The 21,997-nt window shown below is 46.7% G+C and overlaps 2 long non-coding RNA genes and 1 pseudogene across 3 annotated transcripts; all 3 read left to right on the top strand.

Annotated features, from left to right (window-relative positions):
* The first annotated feature begins 2,740 nt into the window (after positions 1-2,740).
* On the top strand, positions 2,741-3,731 carry LOC143487651 (uncharacterized). Its single transcript, XR_013124328.1, has 3 exons — positions 2,741-2,972; positions 3,150-3,231; positions 3,354-3,731. It is a non-coding gene; the product is annotated as an uncharacterized LOC143487651 (long non-coding RNA).
* Positions 3,732-3,764: 33 nt separating this feature from the next.
* Positions 3,765-5,225, top strand: LOC143487649 (uncharacterized). The gene is made up of 3 exons (XR_013124326.1): positions 3,765-3,815; positions 3,907-4,785; positions 4,823-5,225. It is a non-coding gene; the product is annotated as an uncharacterized LOC143487649 (long non-coding RNA).
* A 4,185-nt stretch (positions 5,226-9,410) lies between these two features.
* On the top strand, positions 9,411-21,880 carry LOC143487665 (B-cell receptor CD22-like; annotated as a pseudogene). Its single transcript, XR_013124329.1, has 7 exons — positions 9,411-9,459; positions 18,986-19,330; positions 19,419-19,637; positions 19,781-20,134; positions 20,220-20,435; positions 20,629-20,897; positions 21,480-21,880. The product of XR_013124329.1 is annotated as a B-cell receptor CD22-like (transcript).
* The last annotated feature ends 117 nt before the right edge of the window (positions 21,881-21,997 follow it).

Here is a 21,997-nt window from a genome sequence, read left to right as displayed (position 1 = left end):
AGGCGGAGCACGCGAGCTAGACCTGGGGGCAATCAGGCACAATAGGCTGCAGGTGTTTGCAGCCTACTTAAGGCGAGCAACTTCAGCAGTCCTTTGCTGAAGTTGTTAGTTGTTGTTGCACTCGCAGCCTAAGCCAGTTACTCTTGCAGTGACTTATTTCTCTCAGTCTTCCGTTTCTCCCCTGAGTGTTCTCAGGTTTTGTCTCTCGTACGTTCTGTTTGTTTCTTCCCTCTCTGTTCTATGTCGGTTTGTGTACCAGTGTTCTGGTGGACAGGCTGACAGGTATCCTGGTAGAAGCTTAGGTCTTTCCTACCTAAGCTTCATCTATTTTATTTCCCCTTTTGACACGTCGAGGTTCTCCGTGTAGTTCTTCTGTTGTTCCCTCTGGGTTTTTTGTTTTCGTTTTCCCGCAGTCGCGGAGGTTTCAGTTTGGCTGTTTTTTGCCGTTTTGCTTTTAGTGGGTTTGCACTTGAGTCCTACACTCCTCGAAACCAGCGCGACACCACCGTGTTCAGGGGTGCCGCGTTACATCTTGCACTTGTGACAACACTGCCCCAATCCCCAGATGCGTCCATGTCTACAATGAACTGTCCACTCACCTGGGGAAGGCCCAGAACAGGAGTGGTGTACATCACCAGAACGCCCCATCCTCCTCATCAGACCACCAAAAGACCAGAACAACAATACGCCTTTAGAAGTCAGCTGGTGCAGGGGAGTACCACCCCCTCCTTGACACCCCGAATGAACCTGTGGTAATAGGAGGACAATCCCAGGAATCTCCTGAGTTCCTCTGTGTTGGATGGTGTGGGCCATTGTTGTACTGCCTTAACCTTTTCTGAGTCAGTAGCCACACCTTCACCACTGACCACGTGCCCCAGGAACTCGACTTCCTGCTGGAGGAGATGGCATTTTTTGGGATGGAGTTGCAGGTTAGGAGCTCTGATGGCCAGAAACACTTGTTCTAGGTAGGCCACGGCTCCATCAAAACTTGGAGCGTGCATGAGCAGATCGTCCAGATAGACTATGTATCGCTCCCGCGGCGTCCAGCTAGAACTCGTTCCATTAAGTGCTTGAAGGTGGCTGGGGCATTGCACTACCCAAACGGCATCACGCTAAACTGCCACAACCTCGTCCCCAAGGTGAACGCCATCTTCTCCCTAGCGTCTGGTGTGAGCACCACCTGCCAGTTTCCACTACGGAGGTCCAGTGAGCTGAACCATGACAACCCAGCGACCTTATCCAGCGTGTCATCGATGCAGGGCAGGGGGTAGGCATCTGCCTTGGTGACCGCATTGAAACGGCGATAGTCCACCCAGAACCGTCAGCTATCATCCTTCTTTGTCACTGGTACCACCAGTGCCCATGGGCTGTTGGATGGCTCAATAACCCCAGCCTCCTCCATCTCTCTGGGCTTCTATTTCACTGCCTGATGTTTAGCGGGGGGAGGTGGTGCGGGTGCAGCCGGATGGGTGCGGTTGTTCTGGTCTCGATGGCGTGTTGCAGCAGGTCTGTCTGGGTTCAGTCCTCCTCCAGGGCTGTGAACACATCCACATGAACCTCCAGCAGCTCCCACAGTCTCTGGTTCTCACTGTGGCTGAGACCCTCCCTGGTCCACAACTCTCACACGCCCTCCCAGTTGGCACTGGATGACACGGCTACGTGGGCTGGGGTTCCGCACAGGTGTCCTTGATATGGTGGCTCTGGTCTTCTCCGTTTGTGGCCTCTCTTACCACTTGAGTGGGCTGCATCTATGGGGCCACTGCACCTGCAGCCTGGTTCCCATCACTGCGATTGCAGAGTTCGGTCTTCACAATATAAATACAGTTATGATGGCATTTTATCAAACTGAGTTCAGTAACATTTATCAACTACAACTGAATCAAACAGAGTTCAGTTCCACTAATCAGCACATCCCCCCCAAAAAAATCTTGAACACTATGAACACTACATTATATTGTCAACAAAATTTAAAATACCTTCCTTAACAACTAGGGATCTAAACTGGCCAAATTGATGTTGTAAAAATTATAGAGTTAATTAAACAGAGACAATTTGCATCTGTGAAAAGATCACTGATAGAGACGTATATTCATTTTTCAGAAGAGTTACTAAATGCAAAAATTAGGGTGTATAATGGAACACGCAATTGGCCTGTGAGCTAAACATACAGATTTGGCATTTACTGCAAAACCAGCATAAACATTTAGTTTTTATTAATTTGTTTTCTAAATGCATTTAAAACACCATCTATACAGTTTTAATGCAGGTTAAGATTGATGTTCAAGGCTGTGGCTAGAGTTACACATTAAAGTTTGGATTAAATGTTTACAGGTTGGGATTCATGTTTATTTTTAAAGTTAACACCGTGTTTGTGTTCAGATCCCCCTAGAAACACCAGTGCAGTGGTGGTTCCCTCTGGAGAGAGAGTGGAGGGAGGTTCAGTGACTCTGACCTGCAGCAGTGATGCAAACCCTCCTGTTCTCAAATACTCCTGGTTTAAGCAGAGAGCAGCTGCAGACACACTGCTGGGAACAGGCCAGAACTACAGCATCACCAACATCAGCTCCCAGCACAGTGGACTCTACTACTGCACCGCTCTCAACCAGCTAGGACAGCACAGCTCCACCGCCGCCCTGCTGGACGTGTTATGTAGGTGCAGTTTGCTGTGTGAGATCCTCTTGTGTTGGGAGTGTAATATGTTCAGTGACGTGTTGAGTTTCTCTGCTCTTCAGACCCTCCCAGAGTCCCGTCTGTTACTGACCGTGTGTCTGGGGACTTGATCACCCTGCTGTGCTACAGTGACTCCAACCCCAACAGCACTTACACCTGGTACAGGAAGACAGGAAGTGATGTCATACCTATTGGAAATGGCACCAGTTTAACTTTAAATGCAAGTACAGTTGGACCTTTCTACTGTGAGGTGAAGAATCGCTTTGGATCATCCAATTCAACAGAATGGTCCTTCACATCAGGTACGGTGTGGGCTGGGCGGAGTTCCTACACTGGTTAGAGACACTCAGCATGTAGACTGAGGTGGTCTTGATCTCTCTTCTCTGGTTCTGTTGCATTTGAGTTCACTGAGTTCTGTGACTGTTTGCACATGTGTGTAAAGTCTTACACGTGTGTGTAAAGTCTTCTCACTGTTGCAGATAACACAACTGTGATGTATACAGCTGCTGGAGTCACTGTGGGTTTGTTTCTGGTACTTGTTGCTGCCCTCCTGTGGATGAGGTGAGAAATGCAAGACACATTTATTCCTCTGGGGTTTCTTCATAAGATTTATCATATTCATAAACTCTGGTCCATTACGTAGGTAAGATGTTTCTGCTGATGTTTCTGTGGTGTTCTTACAGAAGTCGAGCTGCAGCTCCCAGGAGCAAACATGAGGAGAACAGTGTGAACGTGAGTTTTAGTGAGAAACTCAGGACAGACGTGAGGCTTCATAGTGACCCAAATGGTTTCTTTACTGGGTCTGAGGTTCTACTGGGCTGTACAGGCAGTGACAGACTTTACAGTGGCAGACTTTACAGTGGTAGGTTTTACAGTGGCAGGTTTTACAGTGGTAGGTTTCTCTTTCTCTCTCATCATGACTCTACTCCTGTGTATGGAAACATCTCTGCACTGGCCATGACCTCTGACCCCACACTCTCACAATTCTTAACTGACCAGGATGATGTTCAGTATGGCACTGTATATTTCACACGAAACCACACACAGGAAGTGTCTCCATCGGCAACCACAAGACATATACCTGGCCCACCAGAGGATGTTCAATATGCTTCTGTGAACTTCAAGAGACACTCTGCTGCCACCCTGTGAGCATATCATGCCATTACACCTACTAGAATTATAAAATGTTTACTCTGTGGCTGATTCTGATAAATGGTTCATAAATTAATTCCACAGGTCTGAAGGAGCTGATGACCCGTGTCAGATCTACAGTCAGGTCCATAAACCCAAACCCCACACATAAGCAGCGCAACACCCTCACCGTGAGCTCAGAGCTCTGGTCTCTAACAGCAGAACATGCAGCAGCTCTGGATCCTGGAGAAACGCTGAGAAGTTGAATTTCAGTTTTCCAACAATCACCGTTCAGCCAGACAGGAGGGAGTCTGGTGACGTTGGACCACTTTACTACCGTAAAAGGGCTTTGGTTGTTTCTCTCTGAACACAGGAGGCTGATACCAGTGTTAGTACTGGATTAGTGTTCATGCACTGAACATGCTTGAATTGTGCTTAGTTGTTAGATGTTACATATGTATCCGCAATGTTAGTTATGTCTGGACATTCTGTTAGTTTGTTTTAACTGTAATGTGTAATCAGTACACAGTGTAATGACTTTCGTCTGGTGTTGTAGTAAACTTTGATCTTGGTTGGTTTGGGCTATTGTAAAGAACATTGTCATATTACTGATTGCTAAGATAATACAAGTATGAAAATATAGTGTGCATATTGAATCTTAATTTTTTGTGCTAAGTAGTAATTCAGTAGTTAGTGTTTTGTCTACATATAAAGTATAAGAAGCATTTCTATATCTTATTTTATATTTTACTTGCAGTGTGACTTGTGATTTCTATAATTTGTTATTTCTATAATTTGAACTTTCAAAATGAAAGTAACTGTCACTTTTCAACATGACAGATTATTTCTTACAGTAATTTTGACTCTGGCTGGTTTTGCTTTGATTGTATTTTTGTGGTTTGTCCTGGACTGTATTTTTGACCACACTGAATTCCACTATTGGCTGGTGGTAGACGCCATGCAGAGGGTTATTGTCCCATCATGGTTCCTGATCCTCCTCATTACCATCCTCAGGTGTGAGGTTCTCACTTCAGTGTGTTTGGATCTTGGTTGATTCATCCTGGATAGTCACCCATATTCCCCCTTCACTAGTGCACAGTCTGCATGCTGGATTTGGGATGAAACCACCTGTCACTCACATCAGTGTTTTATTCTTTATTCTGTTTTGTTTCCCATGTGTTTCTCCTGCCACGCCCATGACATTTGTAACTCCGCCCCCTGATTATTATTCCCATCTGCTTCTAGTTGTTTCTCTTGTTAGTCCAGTGTATTTAAACCCTCTTCTTTGTCTTGTTTGGTGCTGGTTATTGAATGTATTTGTTTTTTTGGTATCTGACTGCTAGTAAGTATTGAGATATTTCTCATTATTGTTTGTCTGTATTGTAATCTGTGTGTTATTTCCAGTTTATGTTGTAAAGTGCACACTAGTGATCACTAGGGGGGTGTGGACCCTGGCACAGTGCCAGTGTAGCAGTTGGGGTTAAGTGCCTTGCTCAAGTCAAGTCATGTCCTTGGGAATCGAACCCACAACCCTCTGGTCATAAGACCAGTTCCCTAACCACCAGACTGCCCCATTTTGATTAATTTATCTGTTCTTGCTGTGGTTCCCGTGTTTGTCCATCTGTTTACTTCTTTTAATTAAAACACCTTCACTTGTGATTCACTCACACTTCTGACTCGACCCCAGTGTGTTAGACGCACCTTTTTAATTTCATTGAATCGGCTAAGTGTCACGTTGTGGTCCCCGGCCCCTCCCTTTTGGGTGTGTTTACGTTGTCTGCGTCTACTCGTCTACTCGTCTGCGTCTGTGGATCTCCGTGGGTGCGGTTATGTCTTGTGATAATCCGTCTCACCTGTGGCTCGTCTCGACATCACATGGGGTTTATGTAGTTTGCCTATTTAATGTGCATTCGCGCAGTGTCTTGTGCTCGTCGTTGTTTGAGTCTCTTATACGTATACATGTTTGTGTTCTACGTGCGCTGTCTGCGCTTGTGTTTTACGTAATAAACGTAACGTCCGTTCAGCAAGAACCAAGGATTTCTGTCTCGTCCTTCGCCACGCTCCGGTCGTTACACTAAGCAACACAACTGAAACCATTTACCTCCACATCTAGTAGTTTTAAATTAAATACCTAACAATACCCCAGAATGTAAATTTGGAAAAATTTAATAATCAAGTGTGACCATTAAAAGATCAACAAATCAGTATTCCCTGACCCCTTGTTTCAGTTTCTGCCTCATTCACACTTGCATCTAGTTTATCCTTTTTAGTATTTAAACCCTGTGTTCTGTCTTCCTGGTTGTCAGATTTTGAGTACTTATGTTCCTGGTGTTTTGTGGTTCACTAGTTTTTTCGAAGTTTTGAACTAATTTGTATTTTATATACCCACTGCTTGGAGTGAGGTTGTGTGTGGGTTGCGTGTGAGTTGTGTGTGTTGTAAATTGCACTCACACACTGCAGGAGAGGTGATGTTCTCATGTCCTTCAACACCACAGCTGTATCTGTCAGCACATCTGTCTGCAGGTACAGAGCAGGAGACGGATGTGCAGTCAGACATTCGCTGTTCGTTCCTGAACCAGATGTAGGTGGAGTTGTTGGACAGAGCGCAGGTGGAGCTACACATCAGGTTCTTTACACCACGTCCGTCTGACACTGTAACAGTTAGACCTGTGAGTGATTTTATTAACAATGTTTAGTATAATTTCATAAAACATTTTGATGATGAACTAAAATGTTTTATGTTATGAACAATTACCTGTGACAGACAGAATGACTCCAGGTTCACCAGTGTATTTACCTGAAGGATCATCAGTGTAGAATCTGAACTTATATGTGTGAGCGTCACTCTCTCTCAGGTGAGTGAGTGTCATACTACAGGTGTTCTGGGAGTTCTGTCTATACTGCACTCTCCCATAATACCCCTCTTCCTGTCTCTCATCCACAGGGTCAGTACCAGACCAGTTAATGAACCAGAATGACTCTGTCACTGTGAGTCCTGCAGGGTATTTGTAGAAGCAGGAGAGCTGAACAGATGATCCTTTGAGAGCACACACACCTTCATGAGTGTAAGTTACACCCCACATGTCTTCACCCAGCACACCTGGAACACACACAAAAATGTCAGGCACAAAATTACAATTATGATCGCAACACTGAAATATTTATGACTGAAATAAAATTGTTGTCTAATTGGTGAAGAAACAACTCTTCTCATGTGTGTAACACATTCTCTGTGAATCTACAGTTGAAAATGAAGATTCTTTATACAATTTTCAGGGTGTGCCTCTCTAAAATATTAATCTCTTGACCTAATATCCTGACCTAATACCACAGCCTATAACTATCACACACATACAGTCTATAACAGATTAACACACATGTTGTACATCCTATAACAGACTAACACACATGTTGTACATCCTATAAGAGTCAAACAGGATCTGTTCAGCTAACTGCTACTAATAGAGGAACCCAGTGGAGTATCTCACACCATCAGTGAGTCGTGTGGTTTCAGATATTTTCAGCATGTCCATCACATATCAGTCAAACACACAGACGTTTAACTCACCAATTAGCCTGCAGAACTGTCCATTAATGTTTCATTTACACAACAGGACAATATTTAACATGCAGATGTCACAGCGATGAGAATCTCACACCAGCGTGTTAGTCTGTTATAGGCCGTACGTTTGTGTCAGTCTGTTATAGGCTGTACGTGTGTGTTAGTCTGTTATAGGCCGTACGTTTGTGTTAGTCTGTTATAGACTGTGCGTGTCTGTTCATCTAACTGCTAACTGCTCCTAAAAGAGGAACTCAGACTAGTTTATCTCACACCAATGAGAATCTCACACCAGTGAGTCGTGTGGTTTCAAATGTTTTCAACATGCCTATCACACATCTTGTCTTGTTACAGTCATGCCATTTAACTTGAAGTTGCAAAACTCCTCATTAGTGATTAATTTGGATATCAGGCCAATATTTAACATGCAAATGTGACTCTCTTATGATTTAAATTCACAGTAAATAAATAAAACCCCCAGAACCCCAAACACAGACCAAAGGAACTGTCACCCAGTTACTGCACACTGACACGTTTCTCATCTCTGGATTATTGGTGACATCTGTTGCTCATTCCCTCTATCTGTTTAAACCTTATTGTCACCGAGATGTGTTTCTACTGTTCACTGTGTACTGAACACTTTGTTGTCTGTTTGTTATTCTGACTTCTCTGAATCACTGACCATGTGTACCAAGAACACCATCACCTGAGTACGAAGAGTTCACACCTGCTCCTACCTAGAACCTACATACAGAGATCCTCCTGTTCTCACTCACACTGTACTCACATGTACTGGGATGTCTTCAGTGGGAGTATTGTTTACTGGGATGTCTTCAGTGGGAGTATTGTTTACTGGGCTTTCCTCAGTTGGATTAAATCATTTGGACTAGATTGGAGGTGTGTCGGTGGAGGTGTGTGAGTAGAGGTGTGGGGTGGAGGTGAGTGCTGGTGTGAGTGGAGGTGTGTGAGTGCTGTTGTGGGGATGATGGTGTGTGAGTGGAGGTGTGGGAGTGAAGGTGTGTGAGTGGGTGGTGGTGTGTGAGTGGAGGAGTGTGGGTGGTGGTGGTGGTGTGAATGGAGGTGTGTGAGTGCTGTTGTGGGGATGATGGTGTGTGGAGTGGAGGAGTGTGAGTGGAGGTGTGGGTGGTGGTGTGAGCAGAGGAGTGTGAATGGAGGTGTGTGAGTGGAGGTGTGTGGGTGGTGGTGTGTGGGTGGAGGTGTGTGAGTGGAGGTGTGAGCAGAGGAGTGTGAATGGAGGTGTGTGAGTGGAGGTGTGTGGGTGGTGGTGTGAGCAGAGGAGTGTGAATGGAGGTGTGTGAGTGCTGTTGTGGGGATAATGGTGTGTGAGTGGAGGTGTGGGGATGATGGCGTGATGAGTTGGGCTTGTTTTGCAATCACAGGATATTTGAAACTAGCAGTCATTGAGACAACAATGAACTCCAGAAAATTAGTGAGAGAAATAAAACTTGTCCAGCAGGACAATCATAAAAAATCATAAATGTAATTTAGTCGTGTCAGTATGTGACATCTGCATGTTAAATATTGGTCTGTTGTGTAAATTAAACATTAACAAAGAGTTCTGCAGCGTCAGGCTAATTGGTGAGTTAAACGTCTGTGTGTTTGACTGATGTGTGATGGACATGCTGAAAATATCTGAAACCACACGACTCACTGATGGTGTGATAAACTCCACTGGGTTCCTCTATTAGTAGCAGTTAGCTGAACAGATCCTGTTTGACTCTTATAGGATGTACAACATGTGTGTTAATCTGTTATAGGATGTACGTGTGTGTTAGTCTGTTATAGGATGTACAACATGTGTGTTAGTCTGTTATAGGCTGTACGTGTGTGTTAGTCTGTTATAGGCTGTACGTGTGTGTTAGTCTGTTATAGGATGTATGTGTGTGTTAGTCTTTTATAGCTGTGACTCATTCTTTGATATTTTACATGAAACTAAGTGAGTGAGTGTTGAGGTTGTTCAGGTATCAGCTGTGTGTGTTTGTTTGTGTGTGTGTGTGTGTGTGTGTGGGGGGGGGGGGGGGGGGTCACAATGTCTCCCAGAACATCAGGAAATATTGCAGTCCTGCTGTTACTGACAGGTATGTTTTTACATTACATTTTCTACATACACAGTAGATACTGTTATTAATGACCCCTGACAGGAGCCACTTGACCAAGAGAAACAAGAAGATAGAAGATATTGACATCAGAATCATATTAGGGTTCATCGGTATTCAAGTATGCTGACACACACACACATGGAATTTTGTTCTGTGAGGAACTCTAGTACAGGAGTGAAGTGAGTGTGCATTATACAGTGAGTGACTGCAGATGTTTGATGAGGGTCTGAGGGGAGAAACTGCTCCTGTATCTGGTGGTTTTGGTCTACAGTGTTCAGTGATACAGGAGGAGAGGAGTTAAACCCAGTCGTGTCCAGGAGGTGAGGGGTCTGTAATTATTTTACATGCCTGCTTCCTGGAGGGAGGACAGAGGAGCACTGATGATCTTCTGTGCTGTTCTGACTGTTCACTGATGAATTTCTTGCTCTGAATGTCAATAGCTGCATTCTAAATTTGTGACGGGCAGGGTGAGCAACTCAAAAAGGAAGCGATTACTCCAAGTCTCAGGGAAAGAGGATGGTTTAATAGAAAGTGTGCAAACCAAAAACCCGTGCATTGTTCCAAATGTAGGAAATAATAACCAACAGTCAATTGGTACAAAGACAAGACGTATATAGACTCCCCTCCGGATGTGCGGCTTACAGCGGCAGCACACAAAACACAACAAAGGGGCAGGAGGGCGGGGACAAGACAGGGACCCGTTCCCTGCCGTCCTGAGCTGAAACACAAAACACATAAAAGCTTCTCGTCACAGGACGCAGACCAGGCAGGGACCCGTTCCCTGCAGTCCTGGAGCTGAAAACATAAAACACATACAGGTTAGCTCGCCTCCTGGGCGGGACCCTGGACCGACCGGGCCGTCAACAAGACGATAACCACGCCCCGGTCGGTCACAGGGTCCTCGCGCCCTAACCGGCCTTAGGCCGCTTAAGCCCCACTGCTGTGTGTGGACCGGGAGCACATGGCCCAACAAACGTCATAGGTGTGGATGTGTGCAGGCCGCCACACTGGGGTGCGGCCACGGCTTCTACCGACCACCTCCCGAACCTACCTCCTCGCTCGGAGCTGACCCCTGCCCTTTTGCTAGGGGTCACCCCAGACTCCTGGAGAGTGAACCCCTCCCGGGGCCCCTCATCTCAAGGTGGACTCCTCCACCCAACCCAGGAGCGCCAGAGACCAGGGCCCTGGCAATCCGCAACAGGGACACGCTGGTCACCCCGAGCTCGAAGGAGAGGGTCTCCTCCTGGAGACCCCACTAGGTCCGGGAGTACCGCAGTCCACCACCAGGAGCGACCTGCAACACATCACACACACACGCACACAGACAACACATAACACAAAACGCGCACTGCTCCGACCACTGACCCCCCTTTTACACAGGGGGGAAGGGACCCCTTCTTGGCATGAGGAGACACCCTGTCCTTACACCCCAGGCGTCCTCCGCCTACAAAGGGGTACAGGGGCTCCTCCTTGCTCAGGGGTCCCTCCCAACCGGTCAGGTCTTCTGATGGAGCAGTGCCTTCTGAGCCACATGTCGTGGCTCAGGAACCCCATAGCTCCCCCCCAAAAACATATTTAGGGGGGGCCCCTCTGGGGAATAACAAAACAAAAAACACAAACACAACATATAACACTGACGCACCCAGGATGCCCTCCGTGCCACATCCAGTGGCACGGGACCTCTAATGGGCCCCTCCCCACACACCGTGAAGAGGGGTGCAAGAGAGGAATTACATAAAACAAAGCACGCTACACTCTAGGACAAAACGAACATGCAAAGACAGAACACAAACAAACGGACAGGACCTACCGATGCGCGCGCTCTGCGGAGCGTGACGCGCCTACTCCAGCTCTCTCTCTCTCACCGTTTTCCCCACGGGATCCGCAGATCCTTGGAGAGAGGGAGAGCTATACGCGAGCGGCTGCGCGTCACGCCCACAGCGACGCTTCTCTCGAGCTCGCAGTCAAAAGGCACCGAGAGACCCTCGCGTCTAACGCGGTCTAGCGTGCGGCACGCACCGGTGGACCCGACTACATACACACACCACGGGACACTCACACACTCGCTCACGTCTGCGTCGTTATTAAAACAAAACACTACAACGTACATACACACACACAGACGATAACGGACAACGGACGTGCGCATTGTGAGGCACCGGTAGTTTCGCTGGGCGAGAGCGGAGTCTACCGGTCCCCAGCTCTAGTCACCGCCGTGTGATTTACAGGTTTAAACACAAACAACATTTAAACACGGCGGGACGAGTGGGGACAGACTCAACACTCTCTCAGACAATACACGACAAACACACAGCACGTAGACAAACACTTACCACGAGACATGACCACGAACGAAGGAGAAAGCAAAGGAGACTGGCGGCTTCCGAAAGGTGGCTGGTTATTCTGTGACGGGCAGGGTGAGCAACTAAAAAGGAAGCGATCATGCCGAGTCTCAGGGAAAGAGGATGGTTTAATAGAAAGTGTGCAAACCAAAAACCCGTGCATTGTTCCAAATGTAGGAAATAATAACCAGCAGTCAACTGGTACAAAGACGACGTATATAGACGAACAAACGACCCTCAGGTGAGACGGATCACGGGTCCCGCCCACCTGAGGGACGAACATCACGTGACCAAAAACAGGACCGCTGCCGCTGTAACCGGGGGCGACCGGTAGGGGGCCCCCCCCACAACGTGACAAAATTGGATATTTAAGTTCTCTGTGTCCTGTCCTGTGTCCTTATGTTTATTTCGTTATATTTGTATTTATTTTAATATTTTTAATTTATTTAAATTTATCAATTGTATGTAGTTTGTAAAGCACTTTGAATTTCATGCATACATAAATATTATGCACAAATAAAGTCATCATTATTATTGTGACGGGGTGACTGATGCAGCAAATGTGTGTTCAGGAAGAGTTGCAGCGAAAGATGTCATGAGCAGGCTCACTCCTGTAGGTTCACTCCTGTAGGTTCACTCCTGTATGAGGGTGAGGGTGCTCACACTGGAAGGAGGAGATCAGTGGGGTCCAGTATCTGGGAGGCCGGCGGGGGGGGGTGGTTTCTATGGATACAGCGACGGCTGAAAAACCGTTAGAAGCTGGACAGTCCATACTTTCCCAGGGTGCCCTGTGTGTGCCTGTGCTGCTCTGGACATTGAGGATGTGGGTTTACGTGCCACATTGCACAGTCCAGACTCCAGTCCACCGATCCGAGGAAGCGTTGAGAAGGGAGCACTGTTCCTTTGTAGGTGGAAGTAGCGAGACGGTCGTATTGTCGAGAGAGTGAGTCCGCCCCTCGTATTCTTCTCACCTGGGGAAGTGTTCCAAGAAGCGGGTTAAGCGAGAAAACCGGGTAAGTTAGCTCAGAGTTCACGGAAACTCGAGGTTTTCCGTTCCAGAAACCGAGCTTAGAGAGAACCTGAGTCAGTTACTATAGCAACTTATGCTCTGAAGCTAACCTGCTCGCTGGCAGGTTAACTTGGACCTGACCCAGAGTTACAAACACGTCATCATGACGTGTCATTTCCTCGAAGATCATGTGGATATTGAAGCTCAGTTTATTCACTGAGTTCTTCGTCGGGAACGCCTTATAAAACCCCGAATAGACATAGGCCTACTATAATTTTCGGATTATTTTTTTAATGAATGTTATCGTTTTCAGCACAATCCATTACTTACATCAATAACTTTATTATTATAATAACATTTCAAATATTACACATCGCGGATCAGCCCTAAATTCTCTCCAGATTGTTATATATCGGTCTTCGTTTTTTGCTAGTGGAAGTTTTCTTTAGGAGATGCGGAATCTGTCAGCAAAACTACTGTATGTCGGTCTGTCCGAAAACTATGTCCGGCATTAAAATGACTAGTGCCCAGTTTTGTGGTGTTTCCTGGGCATAAGCCAGTTATGAACATCAAAGAGGAATTCCACAGCATCATTGGTTTGTCTTTAATTCACACGGACAATAAAGAAATTAAGCAAAGGAGAAGCAATATATAACGAACTTCATTCCATTTACATTTTAAGGATTTCCTGTGATTGGCTGTATTGATGGAACCTACATATGCTACCTATTCCAGCACCATTAGAACATAAAAAATTCATCCATAGCATTAATGTACAGGTATTAACCTTTATAATTCTTAATGAATAATGTACTTATCTTTAATGGTAACAAAAATAACGTAGCTATTGTAACTGACCGTTCTTCCCATCAAGATCATATGTGATGCTTCCCACCTCATCACAAATGTTGAAGCCAGATGGCCATGTGTGACGTTCGGCGAGGGATGAAGGACGAGACAGGAATCCTCCTCTTTACGTCACTTTTATTAAACAAGATTGCGCAATAGCGCACGAGCAACATATATTTCACACGTAATGTGTAGACATTAGACAACGACGAGCACAGGACACTGCGCGAGCGCACATTAAATAGACAGACCATATTAACCCCATGTGATTACGAGACGATTCACAGGTGAGACACATTATTCACACAACATAGCCTTCACCACAGAGTTCCGCAGACGCAGACAAAGCACGTGGACAACGTTTACACACGCCCAAAAGGGAGGGGCCGGGGTCCTCAACGTGACAGACGCCCCCTCCAAGGGCACTACCCGTCCCGGGGTGCCAACAGGACCGAGTGCCCCGAACCCACGACGATGGGCGGATCCGACGCGCTCAGTCCTGCGTCTGGGAGGTGACCGCCCTCGGGGAAGCGTCCGCCACGGACCGCCTAGAACACCCTCCCTGGGAACACAGGGGAAAAGACGTTAGACAACGGCACGGTCACAAAAACACAAACAGGCACGCTTACACACATAGACACAAACGGGAAGAGGGGGTTAGGTACACATACGGGTAGACTTACGAACACAGGCACACACACACATGAAACAGGCGCCTGGCTTCGCGCCAGAAGGAGAGCGATGAGGGGAGTGAGATCGGGAGCCACTGGTGCTGCAGGCGCTGCGGTGGGCGGTCCTCCTCCTGCCCTTGCTGCAAACCCTCCACCGGGCGCAGCGCGGCTGGCGGACGCGCCAGGTGCAGCGCGGTTGGCCGACGCGCCAGGTGCAGCGCGGTTGGTCCCATCCCTCGGTGGGCCGTACGGGAAACCCTCCTCGCCCGTGGATCTCCCTCCGGGCCTGGCAGTGGGAGTGGCTTCCTCTGCTTCCATCTCCTCGTCACTGCCACGGCTCCAGCTCATGGGCTGTCCCGAGCTGCCACCCCGGGAGCAGTCCATGTCGCTGGCTGGGGAGCGCTCGTGGGATGAGCCCGCCTCTGGACTCCTCCTCCTCTTCACCGTCCCGGCGGACAGTTCCGAGGGGGGAGGGCTCTCCTCCTCCGTGTAGGAGCCCTTGGACGGAGGGTAATCCCCGTTCTCCTCCTCCTCCCCACCGTCTTCCTCGGGGCATGCGGAGCACTCCGACGGGGGGTACTCCTCCTCGTCGCCCTCTTGCTCCTCCCCGTCGTCCTCGCCCTCCTCGACAGTGGGAGAGGGACCTACGGGCGGAGGGAGGTAGTCCTCTTCCTCCGACTCCTCCTCATCCTCTTCACCGTAGTCGACGGTAGAGACGTCATCTAGCGACAGAGGATAGGCGTCTTCCTCTGACTCCTCCTCCCTACTGTAGTTGACGGTGGAGGCGTCGCATAAAGACGGAGGGTAGCTGTCTTCCTCGTCTTCCAGCTCCTCCTCCTCGCCTGGAGAGTCCCCCTCCCCAAACTCGCTCTCGGGGGTCTTCTCCACCCCACAGAGCGCAAAGGAGCTCACCTGCAGGGGTGAGGGCTCCCTGGATGAAGTGGGGTGGTATGTTCCCCAAAGCCGCACCGCCTCCTGGCGGAGCTTCTCTGCCGCCTCGGGGCCGTGGTGCACCCGCGCCTGTCGCAGCAGGGACGCACAAATCGGGTCCAGCTCGAGCTGCGCCAAAGTCGGCGGGGCTTCGCAGCGCGGGGGGGAGGAAGAAGAGCGGTGGTGCCGCTTGCATGACTTTTTTCCCTTCTTGGGCTTGCTCTTGTAGCCTGGCATCTTTCTTTGTCTCTTGACGGCTCATCGTTCTGTGATGTTCAGCGAGGGATGAAGGACGAGACAGGAATCCTCCTCTTTACGTCACTTTTATTAAACAAGATTGCGCAATAGCGCACGAGCAACATGTATTTCACACGTAACATGTAGACATTAGACAACGACGAGCACAGGACACTGCGCGAGTGCACATTAAATAGACAGACCATATTAGCCCCATGTGATTACGAGACGATTCACAGGTGAGACACATTATTCACACAACATAGCCTTCACCACAGAGTTCCGCAGACGCAGACAAAGCACGTGGACAACGTTTACACACGCCCAAAAGGGAGGGGCCGGGGTCCTTAACGTGACAGACACCATGTATGATTCCACACTGTACAACAAATCTGAACAGAGTAGGCCTGCGGTAGTTTTGCTAGTTGTTCACATGCAGTGTAATAGGTAAATCAATGCAAACCCTTGTGTGATTATAGGACATGACTGCCTCCTTCATGGAGACAGAGGGTATCCCTGCCTGTCCTATAGGCCTACCTTATGACTCCCTATTCAGATCCTGCACCTGGACCACAGTCCCGCTACAATCAGGCCCACAGCAAAACCAGGGCAAGAATTTAAATGACCCTAGGAATCCTCGAGGCCAGGTTCCAGTGCCTGAAGGAGGTCAGAGTTACCCCTGATAGGGTGTGCCACATAATAATGGCATATGTGGTATTACACAACATTGCAACCATCCAGGAAGAGCGACAGCCTACCATCTCTGACATGCCCACAGACGAGGAACCTTACTGGGTGACAACAGAGATGGTGGAGTTGTCAGAGACTCCATCTGCAATCACTGCTTTCCACATTAAATCATGCACCATCCCCCACCCACCACACCATCCACCCTGTAACCTTTTAATATACATTACAGTCAAATTCACTGTTATGTTTCATTATTTCATTTTTCCTGTAAATAAATATATTTTATAATGTATGTTAAGAATAAGATATAGTACAGCCATACCACTTTGTACAATATTCTTATACTTCATTTTTATCTGATGCCATGTGTGACGATACGGGGTGAGCGAAGGACGAGGCACCGGATCCTTGCTGTAGACGTCACTTTTTATTTAAACACGGAGATTGCGCAATATAGCGCACGAGTAACAGATACGTTGACACAACGTGTAAACATTAGACAACGACGAGCACAGGACACTGCGCGAGCGCACATTAAATAGGCAAGATACATTAGCCCCACGTGATCACGAGTCGATTCACAGGTGAGACTTATTAATCACACAACAAAACCCTAACCACGTATATCCACTGACGCAGACAAAGCACGTGGACAACACACGCCCAAAAGGGAGGGGCCGGGGTCCTCAACGTGACACCATGTGTGTTTCACACCACTCAGATTAGACCTGGAATTAGTAAGTGTAAATTTATTAAATATTTATTTAAAAACTCAATACAGTATTATAAAGGTGGAGAAAATAATAATATAACCGCACCCTTCTGCTAAATATAAAAATATCATTTTCACTCACGCATTAACTCTGTGGGCAATTTTTTGACATGCTGACTGCCTTTCTCTAGCAGCTACCGCAGTATTACATTTACGTTTAATAATATCTAAATATTCTGCATACGCAGTCATTAATACTTCAAGCTACAGTGGTGTGAAATACGATGTTCGACTGATTTTCGAGTTTAAGTCCATGATAAATCCTATTTATCTGTGTTCCATTAAGAATGCCTTTCATATTTACGTGTGAACGCGCTTCTGTCTGGGTCAACCTACTCAGAGTTGAGCGACCCTGATTACTTTAACTCCGATCAGCCGTTTTGGAACCGAAAACTCTGAGTATGTCAGATCGGGGTAAGTTAACTCAGAGTTCAGGGTTAAGTTTAGAGTTTGTTAAACCCGCTTCTTGGAATACCCCCCAGGTCTATAAGTTATTGTGAATGCAAATAAGAGTGATCACCGAGCCTGCCTATAGTTCAGCCTCTTGGTGTTACGCAGGTTCTTACGGTCAGTTCTTACAGCAGCTCCCCGTCACCTACACCATAATTTATCTCCGCTGGTGTGAGCCACCGGCCGTAGGCCTCCTCTCCTCTTCGTCCACTGGGACAGTACACTTCCTACTCCAACATCCGAGGCGTCAAAACAAAGATTATACCTCAACAAAGAAAGGGTAGTTAGGGTTAGGCTGCTGCAAAATAGGGGCAGAAGAAAATGCTGCATTCAGGTCCTAAAAGGCTTTTTCGGCTTCTTCGCCCCACCTGAGGTGTTGAGCTCCACCATGGAGCAGGTCTGTGAGGGGCCTAACCAGGGTGCTAAGTGACTGGAAGAAATGCCGATAGAAATTGGGGAACACCAGGAACTGCTGGAGCTCACGGCATGTCTGGTTCTGCACTTACGTGGCCACTCCCCCTCTCCTTCTGCGGGGGAGATGATAGAAAGGGCGGACGGGTTTTCTTCACCTAGCGGAGTGGTTTCAGTACACGGCGTAGGAAGTGGGCCTGGCAGGGCACCGCGTTCATGTCCTGCTTACACGACAGTTCAGCTGACAGTTCGGCTCTGAGTCCATAATAAATAAATAAATGCGTTGATAAGGGCCGCGTCATTCTACTATGTACCTGCCACCATAGTGTGAAAGTCCATGGTGCACTCAGATGTGGTAACGCTGGCTGGTAAGCGAAGTATATCTCACACTGCACCATGAACCCCTCACACTAGTCCAGATCCGCCGAGTAATGATCTGAACAGGTGATGTGACTTCTGGACGGCGAGGGGCTCGTGGTGCTACCAGACTCTGCTCGGGTGGTGAGCTGCTGAACGCAGATGGCCAGGTTGCCCATAACAGCTGGCCTGGCCTATTATAATTATAATTAACAATTATTATCTTCTCTGGTGTCTTTAGTGTTCAGTACAGTCTGTTCTTGTTCCTGGTTAGTGGCTCTGATCCAGAATGTGATAGATGTGCACAATTCAATGATTGAGAACTGATATAAAATATTAAATACAATATTAAAACAGTAAACAAAAATGCACTAATGTAATGTGAATATAATATAATCAGTACTGATGAAAGGAGAGGGTGGATCACCCTGTACTGTATTCTGGTGTACAGGATGTATATGTACGTAACTCACAACTTTGTGTTTGGTTCTGGTGATGTATTTTGTAACCAATCAAGTTATGTATTCTTGTGTAATCTGATGTTATCTAGACCAGTCATATTACATGAGAGTGTCAGGTGAAAAGAGGGAACACCAATGTTATTTGGTCAGGAGATGCATATTTTAGAGAGCCATACCCTGTATCAAGAATCTTCATTTTCACCTGTAGATTCAGAGAACGTGTTACACACATGAGAAGAGTCTCTGGTTTCTGGTTTTTTCAGTCATGTTTCAATGTTGCCATCATAATTGTAATTTTGTGCTGACTGAGACTGTGTGTGTTCCAGGCGTGCTGGGTGAAGACATGTGGGGTGTAACTTACACTCATGAACGTGTGTGTGTTCTCAAAGGATCATCTGTTCAGCTCTCCTGCTCCTACAAATACCCTGCAGGACTCACAGTGACAGAGTCATTCTGGCACATTAACTGGTCTGGTACTGACCCTGTGGATGTGAGACAGGAAGAGGGGTATTATGGGAGAGTGCAGTATAGACACAACTCCCAGAACACCTGTAGTATGACACTCACTCACCTGAGAGAGAGTGACGCTCACACATATAAGTTCAGATTCTACACTGATAATTCTACGGGTAAATACACTGATGAACCTGGAGTCACTCTGTCTGTCACAGGTAATTGTTCATAACATAAAACATTTTAGTTTAGCATCAAAATGTTTTATGAAATAATACTAAACATTGTTAATAAAATCACTCACAGGTCTAACGATTACAGTGTCAGACGGACGTGGTGTAAAGAACCTGACCTGTAGCTCCACCTGTGTTCTGTCCAACAACCCCACCTACATCTGGTACAAGAACGGACGGCCTGTATCCAACCACAACACACGTGACCTGCGTGTGTCTGACAGTAGTGATGATGCAGGCAGCTACTCCTGTGCTGTAAGAGGACACGAGGAGCTCCGTTCTCCTGCTGTCTGTGAGACGCCCACTTTAAACTGATTCTGCTTATTTATAGTAAACATGTTCAGAGACACTTTGCTGGGTGGTGCTGATGTCAGAGTTGTGGTTTATTATTCTTGGTGTTTGTGGTTTTGTTTTCATTTACTTTCTCTGTTTCAGGTGTTTCTAAAGATTCAGATCAGAACTGCTGGAGTGTGACTTATTCTGTCTCAACTATTTGTGCTCTGATTGGCTCATCACTGGATTTATACAGTAACTTCACTTTTCCTAAAAAAAAGAATGTGACAAAGTCATTCTGGCACATTAACTGGTCTGGAACTGACCCTGTGGATGTGAGACAGGAAGAGGGGTATTATGGGAGAGTGCAGTATGGACAGAACTCCCAGAACACCTGTAGTATGACACTCACTCACCTGAGAGAGAGTGATGCTCGCACATATAAGTTCAGATTCTACACTGATGATCCTACAGGTAAATTCACTGGTGAACCTGGAGTCACTCTGTCTGTCACAGGTAATTATAACATAAAACATTTTAGTTCTTCATCTAAATGTTTTATGAAATAATACCTAAACATTGTTAATAAAATCACTCACAGGTCTAACGGTTACAGTGTCAGACGGACGTGGTGTAAAGAACCTGATGTGTAGCTCCACCTGTGTTCTGTCCAACAACCCCACCTACATCTGGTTCAGGAACGGACAGCGAATGTCTGACTGCACATCTGTCTCCTGCTCTGTACCTGCAGACAGATGTGCAGACAGATACAGCTGTGGTGTTGAAGGACATGAGAACATCACCTCTCCTGCAGTGTGTGAGTGCAGTTTACAACACACACAACCCACACGCAACCCACACACAACTCACACGCAACCCACACGCATCCAACACGCAACCAACACGCAACCCACACGCAACTCACTCATAATTACCAACCACTAGTGCTATTTGTTTGCTGTAACTAAAGAACCTCATTAATAAAAATTACATTTTGTGTTTGTGTTCAGATTCCCCTAGAAACACCAGTGCAGTGGTGGTTCCCTCTGGAGAGAGAGTGGAGGGAGGTTCAGTGACTCTGACCTGCAGCAGTGATGCAAACCCTCCTGTTCTCAACTACTCCTGGTTTAAGCAGAGAGCAGCTGCAGACACACTGCTGGGAACAGGCCAGAATTACAGCATCACCAACATCAGCTCCCAGCACAGGGACTCTACTACTGCACCGCTCACAACCAGCTAGGACACCACAACTCCACCGCCGCCCTGCTGGATGTGTTATGTAGGTGCAGTTTTGTCCTAATGAAACAGTGAATTCGTTATGTTTAAATATAATATAAAAATACATTTATGATGCCATTTTATCAAACTAAGTACAGTTCCACTTAGCACATCTCCATTGTAAAAAATCTTTCAACCAACACAATATAATGTCAACAAAACTGAAAATACCTTCGTTAAAAACCAGAGTTCTAAACTGGCCAAATGGATGTTGTAAAAATGATGGAGTTAATTAAACAATTTGCATCTGTGAAAAGATCACTGATAGAGACATATATACATTTTTCAGAAGAGTTAATAAATGCAAAAATTTGTGTCTAAAACTGAACATACAATTGGCCTGTGAAGCAGCATCATTAAAAATCTGATATTGCTGAATTACACACATTTGGCGTTTATTGCAAAACCAGCATATACATTTGTTTTTATTCATTTATTTTCTAAATGCACTTAAAGCAACATCTATACAGTTTTAATGCAGGTTAAGGTTGATGTTCAAGGCTGTAGCTAGAGTTACACATTAAAGCTTGGTTTAAATGTTTAGAGGTTTGGATTCATGTTTATTTTTAAAGTTTGTGTTTAGATTCTCCTAGAAACACCAGCGCAGTGGTGGTTCCCTCTGGAGAGAGAGTGGAGGGAGGTTCAGTGACTCTGACCTGCAGCAGTGATGCAAACCCTCCTGTTCTCAACTACTCCTGGTTTAAGCAGAGAGCAGCTGCAGACACACTGCTGGGAACAGGCCAGAACTACAGCATCACCAACATCAGCTCCCAGCACAGTGGACTCTACTACTGCACCGCTCACAACCAGCTAGGACAGCACAACTCCACCGCCGCCCTGCTGGACGTGTTATGTAGGTGCAGTTTGCTGTGTGAGATCCTCTTGTGTTGGGAGTGTAATATGTTCAGTGACGTGTTGAGTTTCTCTGCTCTTCAGACCCTCCCAGAGTCCCGTCTGTTACTGGCCGTGTGTCTGGGGACTTGATCACCCTGCTGTGCTACAGTGACTCCAACCCCAACAGCACTTACACCTGGTACAGGAAGACAGGAAGTGATTTCATACCTATTGGAAATGGCACCAGTTTAACTTTAAATGCAAGTA

The sequence above is a fragment of the Brachyhypopomus gauderio genome, unplaced genomic scaffold (assembly GCF_052324685.1).
Source record: "Brachyhypopomus gauderio isolate BG-103 unplaced genomic scaffold, BGAUD_0.2 sc49, whole genome shotgun sequence".
Lineage (NCBI taxonomy): Eukaryota > Metazoa > Chordata > Actinopteri > Gymnotiformes > Hypopomidae > Brachyhypopomus > Brachyhypopomus gauderio.
This window is presented reverse-complemented; position numbering and strand designations above follow the sequence as displayed.